This window comes from Durio zibethinus, unplaced genomic scaffold (assembly GCF_047325235.1).
Source record: "Durio zibethinus cultivar Kanyao isolate XHJ-2024 unplaced genomic scaffold, ASM4732523v1 HiC_scaffold_277, whole genome shotgun sequence".
Classification (NCBI taxonomy): Eukaryota; Viridiplantae; Streptophyta; class Magnoliopsida; order Malvales; family Malvaceae; genus Durio; species Durio zibethinus.
Genome location: NW_028322900.1, coordinates 92,779 through 98,778, shown reverse-complemented (window position 1 = coordinate 98,778; position 6,000 = coordinate 92,779). Strand labels below are relative to the sequence as shown.

General features: G+C 33.2%; 2 non-coding genes across 2 annotated transcripts; both read left to right on the top strand.

Annotated features, from left to right (window-relative positions):
• The first annotated feature begins 352 nt into the window (after nt 1–352).
• Nucleotides 353–426, top strand: TRNAP-UGG (transfer RNA proline (anticodon UGG)). The gene has a single exon. It is a non-coding gene; the product is annotated as a tRNA-Pro (tRNA).
• A 189-nt stretch (nt 427–615) lies between these two features.
• On the top strand, nt 616–689 carry TRNAW-CCA (transfer RNA tryptophan (anticodon CCA)). The gene has a single exon. It is a non-coding gene; the product is annotated as a tRNA-Trp (tRNA).
• The last annotated feature ends 5,311 nt before the right edge of the window (nt 690–6,000 follow it).

Below are 6,000 nucleotides of genomic sequence, written 5' to 3'. Positions count from 1 at the left end.
TTCTTTATCGTATTACATACATTATGGTAATACATATATAATCACATGTATGTGTGGTTAAAGACCACTTGTATTTGTATATTTGTACCCGGAATTCCTAATTCAAAATTAAAATTTAAATGTACAATGATTCGATAGATAAGATTTTCCTTTTCTTAAAACAGCAAAATAGGTCCCTTTCTGCCTGAGAATTCCCGCCAAAAAGATTCATTTATTATTCATTATATGGTTGTTATATGATATGAGACCAAAAAGAGGAAATGGAAAGATAATTTTTGTATATCAATAGATGAAATAAGGGTGTGGAAAACAAGACAGGGATTCTCTACAATAACATCGTAGGCCAATTGAAAGGGATGTAGCGCAGCTTGGTAGCGCGTTTGTTTTGGGTACAAAATGTCACGGGTTCAAATCCTGTCATCCCTACCTATTACTTCTCCTTTGAGCAGTAAGGAGGGAGCCATTTTAGTTTTAGATTGATTAAAATTAAGCATACATAATCTATCATTTTCTCATATTATATATGATATATGATAGTATAGGTGTGCACGATGTATTGGGGTTATAAAATAAAAGAATCCTCTTTTTTACAGTCTTATTTATTATGATAAGAAAGCGCTCTTAGTTCAGTTCGGTAGAACGTGGGTCTCCAAAACCCAATGTCGTAGGTTCAAATCCTACAGAGCGTGATTCCGCTCTTGTTAAGTCGAAAATTACACCGAACTGAAAAAAAAAAAAAAAAAAAAAAAATTGAACAGCAATTCGAATTTGACCTCCTTGAATTAAATTAATTAAATTAAAATTAAAGGGGTCAGTCAAAAAAAGAGATGTTAATTAATCAAAGGTCCAACTGATCACCACGTATGTATTGTAAATATGCGGTTACGAATAATCCAGCCAAAGTAATAGGAATTAGACCTAAGACGATTCCAAATAGAAAAACTTCAATCATTTCAATTTATTTGAAAGGAGAAAAAGAAAGGTAATATCTATCCCTAAATATTAATCTCTATTGCCCATGAATATCAATAACTAATAATTGATAATTAACACGGTAAGGAACTATAGAATATATGGAATAGGACAGAAAACTTTGTTTTTATTAATTGTTCGTTCATTCAATTAATTTTCAAATAAGTCGTATCTTACTCAGACCAATAAATAGAGCTGAGGTTATAGTTAAAGCCGCTAGTAAAAAACCGAAATAACTAGTTAGAGTAGGCATGAAGGAGCTAAATGAAATATGTTCTTTTTATACATATGTTTATAAAGCACTTACCTAAGTTTCAATTTTTAAAAGAGACGGGGATAAGCAAAAATACCAATTGAAAGAATAAGTTCAATTGAAATTTTTTGATTCATCAATCATTCTAAACGGTATTCACAAAAATAGAGCGGCAGGACAAGAGTAGAAAAGAAAAAGAAATAGATTCATCATCTTTGTAGTTAGGTCAAGAAAAAACCTTTGGATCTAATACAAGAATACAAGAAAGGCCGCCTCACAAATATTGATTAGTAGAATTTTTTTTTTATTCCTTGCTCTTTTTTTTATCTATATCTAATACTATCGACTACTCTTACTTGTTACTAGACGACTAAGCAATTCCTTAAAATAAAAAAAGGAGGGCTTACAACAAAAAACAAAACCTCTTATGCAATTACGAAAAAAAGTCAATTTTTAGATTTCGCATCTAATTGACTTGCGGAAATATGATAATTTCCTTCATGAATTATTATAAACTTGTTGGATTCACGGGTTACCTGATCTTCCGTTTCTAGCCCCAAACCAATAATAGAATCCCCTATATTATATTCCAGGAATTTGAGGAATTTTCTATCGCATGATACGTGGTTATACATCGACAAGCAAGAAGAAGAAAGAAATTATCTAGCACTTCATGTCGATATACTGTTTGAAATTGCGTTGCTGTGTCAGAAGAAGGATAGCTATACTGATTCGGTATACTCTAAAAATACCTTTGGTACAATATTGACGATCTCACAAAGATTGAATTTCAGTGAATTTCCGTTTACTGATCTCATCTTTTACGGAATCGATCCCCTACAAGAATATGCGGAGCTCAGCATGTCTGGAAGCACAGGAGAACGTTCTTTTGCTGATATTATTACCAGTATTCGATACTGGATCATTCATAGTATTACTATACCTTCCCTATTCATTGCGGGTTGGTTATTCGTCAGCACAGGTTTAGCTTATGATGTGTTTGGAAGCCCTCGTCCAAACGAGTATTTTACAGAGAGCCGACAAGGAATTCCATTAATAACCGGCCGTTTTGATTCTTTGGAACAACTCGATGAATTTAGTAGATCTTTTTAGGAGGACCCAATGACCATAGATCGAACCTATCCAATTTTTACAGTGCGATGGTTGGCTGTTCACGGACTAGCTGTACCTACCGTTTCTTTTTTGGGGTCAATATCAGCAATGCAGTTCATCCAACGATAAACCTAATCCGAATTAATTATAGAGCTATGACACAATCAAACCCGAACGAACAAAATGTTGAATTGAATCGTACCAGTCTCTACTGGGGGTTATTACTCATTTTTGTACTTGCTGTTTTATTTTCCAATTATTTCTTCAATTAAGAAAAAAAGAGTAGTAGAATACTAAATAATAGTAGGAATTCTCTTATCCCATTCGGAAGGATTGCATCTCATAATTATCTATGACTGTTTATGTCTTTAGCATGACCACTTGATGAAATGTGGAGGGAAGCGGGATAAATGGCCGATACTACTGGAAGGATTCCTCTTTGGATAATAGGTACGGTAACTGGTATTCCTGTGATCGGTTTAATAGGTATTTTCTTTTATGGTTCATATTCTGGATTGGGTTCGTCCCTGTAATATGTAATAATGGGATGAACTAAGTTATAGGCATGAAAGTGTAAGAACTCAACGGGGCCCGCCTCCTCTTTCTTTGTCTGATTCGCGAGGAGGGGTCCCGTTGAATTCTTAATGATCATAATATTTTGTTCGTATAAATATAAATGACAACAAATAGATCACTTTTTCCGATGATGTTTTTGAAAAATGAACTCGATTAATTGATTCATAGCATCTGTTCTTCGATAGTATCTATCGATACTTTCAAGGTTAGAAGAAAAAAAGGAATCACTCAATTTCCTTTTCCTGGATGACACAATCACAATATATATTTAATTTTAATATTTAATTTTTTTTAATATTTAATTTTAATATTTTAATATTTAATTTTAATATTTCTTTTTTTTTTCTGTCGACCAGATATCAAGCAAACCCTTTCTAGACTAGTCTAACCTTACTCTATTTATTTTAGTATTTCATCAAAGTTTGAAATTTTTTTATAAGTTCATCGCCTTGCTTCTATTTTATATTTATAAAAAAAAGGATTCCTTCTCTTTTTTTTGGTTGTCCATTACTTATTATATTATATTATACTTATTTATACTTATACTTATTTTATACTTATTTATACTTATTTTATACTTATTATATTATCCTTATTACTTATTCGATTACTTTATTACTTATTCTATTATCTATTATAATCTATTATCTATTATAAGTAAATCTAAAAAAATAAAGGGTTCTGAAAAATCTGGAAAAATATAAACTAAGAATAGAAATCTTTGACGAATGGGATCCGGAATTGTTATTATTTCGACACAAGAAAAGGAATTTTACACATCCTTTTCTTGTGCCGAAGGCTAGGAAGACGAAGAATACTCCCTGTAATTATTTGTTCCCCTCATTTATCCTTCCTTTCTATTCTCCGCTTACTTATCTTATGTTTAGTATCTAATCAAATTGAATTTAGAAAACAAAACCCATTCTGTGACATTTCAATCTGACAATAGGGATATAATTACACCCCTCCCATTTAGATTGAAAAAAGAAAAGAAGGGGTAAAGACAAATAGTCTTCTTCACAATATACAGATTTTGAATGCGGTAAAAGTAATTCCTAGAGAAGAAGAATATAAACAAGCAAAAGACTTTTCATACTTTTTTCATCATACCTAACCTAATTGCCAGGAAGAATTTGTTCTTTTTTACAAATTTGATGTTGATAAATCCACGGATCTAGAAATTCATTTCGGACACTTGAACCTTTTCAAATTGTTTCTTTTTAAGAACCAAAAAGATTTGTGCAAAAACAATAGATGCCAAGAAGAACAAAAGGCCTTGGACACGTAGTGGATCTTGAAGTACTATTTCTGCATCCCCCTGACCAAATCCACCCACATTAGGATTACTTGTTAATGGTTGATCAAGTTTGATAGATTCACCCTCTGAAACAAGAAGTTCTGGTCCTGGGGGGATAATATCAACCACTTGATGTCCATCCAATGCATCCGTTATGGTTATTTCGTACCCCCCTTTTTCTTTTCGTATGATTTTGCTTACTATACCTGTTGCCGTAGCATTATAAATTGTATTGTTACTTTTGTTCCCGTCGGGATAAATCTGACCCCTTCCCCTATTTCCGCCTACGTATATGGGATATTTTAAGAAATGAACATCCTTATTACTAGCAGGGTCTGGGGAAAGAATAGGAAAGGTGATTTCACTATATTTTTGACCAGGAACAGGACCTATCACAAGAATATTTTTCTGAGTGGGGCGGTAGTTCTGAAAAGACAGATTGCCTATCTTTTCTTTCATCTCGGGCGAAATACGATCAGGTGGGGCTAACTCAAACCCCTCCGGTAAAATAAGAACAGCACCCACATTCAAAGCCCCTTTCTTACCATTAGCAAGAACTTGTTTCAGTTGCATATCATAAGGAATTCTAACAACCGCTTCAAATACAGTATCAGGAAGTACCGCTTGTGGAACCTCAATATCCACGGGTTTATTAGCTAAATGGCAATTGGCACATACAATACGCCCAGTTGCTTCTCGTGGATTTTCATACCCCTGCTGCGCAAAAATGGGATATGCATTTGAAATGGATGCCCCGGTTATTATATAGATCATGAGCGATACGGAAATGGATCGAGTAATCTCCTCCTTTATCCAAGAAAAAGTATTTCTAGTTTGCATGGTACAATCATTGATCCCGAAAATTTCTACAATAAAATTAGGTAGGTCACTAGTATAGTTCCCTATCCACGATTCTGCTATTTACTTTTACTGAAAAAAAAAAAAATTTACTGAAATAGAGGAGGAATTGTATTCCCCTGATGGGTAGAAAGAGTAAAGTAAGTACGACTTTGCATTCTTTGCTTATATACAAAGTAAGAAAGATTCTAATTGAATCCGTGAATCATTTTTCAGTCAGTCAGTGAATGATAAATAACTACAAGTGACGGCGATACATGATTTAAATAACGAAAGATCGAATATTTAAAAATTGTATCTAGAATGACTGGAAGGGTACAAGCAAGAACAGATATAATTTGATCATTATGAGCAAATCCAAAATCTTTGTAGATATAGCCAATCATTAGTTCCCAACCGTGGTGCGAATGGAATCCGACACAGAACTCAGTTAATAAAAGAATAGAAAAAGCTTTTATTGTGTCGCTTAAATTATATAGGAATTCTTGAACCCAAGAGTTAAGAATAACAAGTTCTTCATTACCCAAAATAGAATAACCACTTAGAATAACGAAACAGATTAGATTTGTCGAGAAGTGCAAAATCGTATGGATACGATCCTCATTGTGCATCTTGATCAATTGGATCGTTTCTTTGTGGATTCCTATACGAAGTTTTTGTAGATGTGTTTCCGGGTATTCTTTTATCATTTCGTCCAACAGGAGGAGTTCCTCTACTTCTATGAATTGTTCTAGAATACTTTTTTCTTGAATATCATTCAAAAAAGTTTCGGATTGCCTAGTATTCCACCAATTAGTAATCCAAGATTTCAGACTTTTATTAAATGAGAGAGAGATCCACCAGGGCAAAAATACTATAGATGCAAAATATAGAAGGGGAGTGAATGCTTTCTTTTTTGCCATTTTTTCATCTGTGAATTGTTAATGAACCC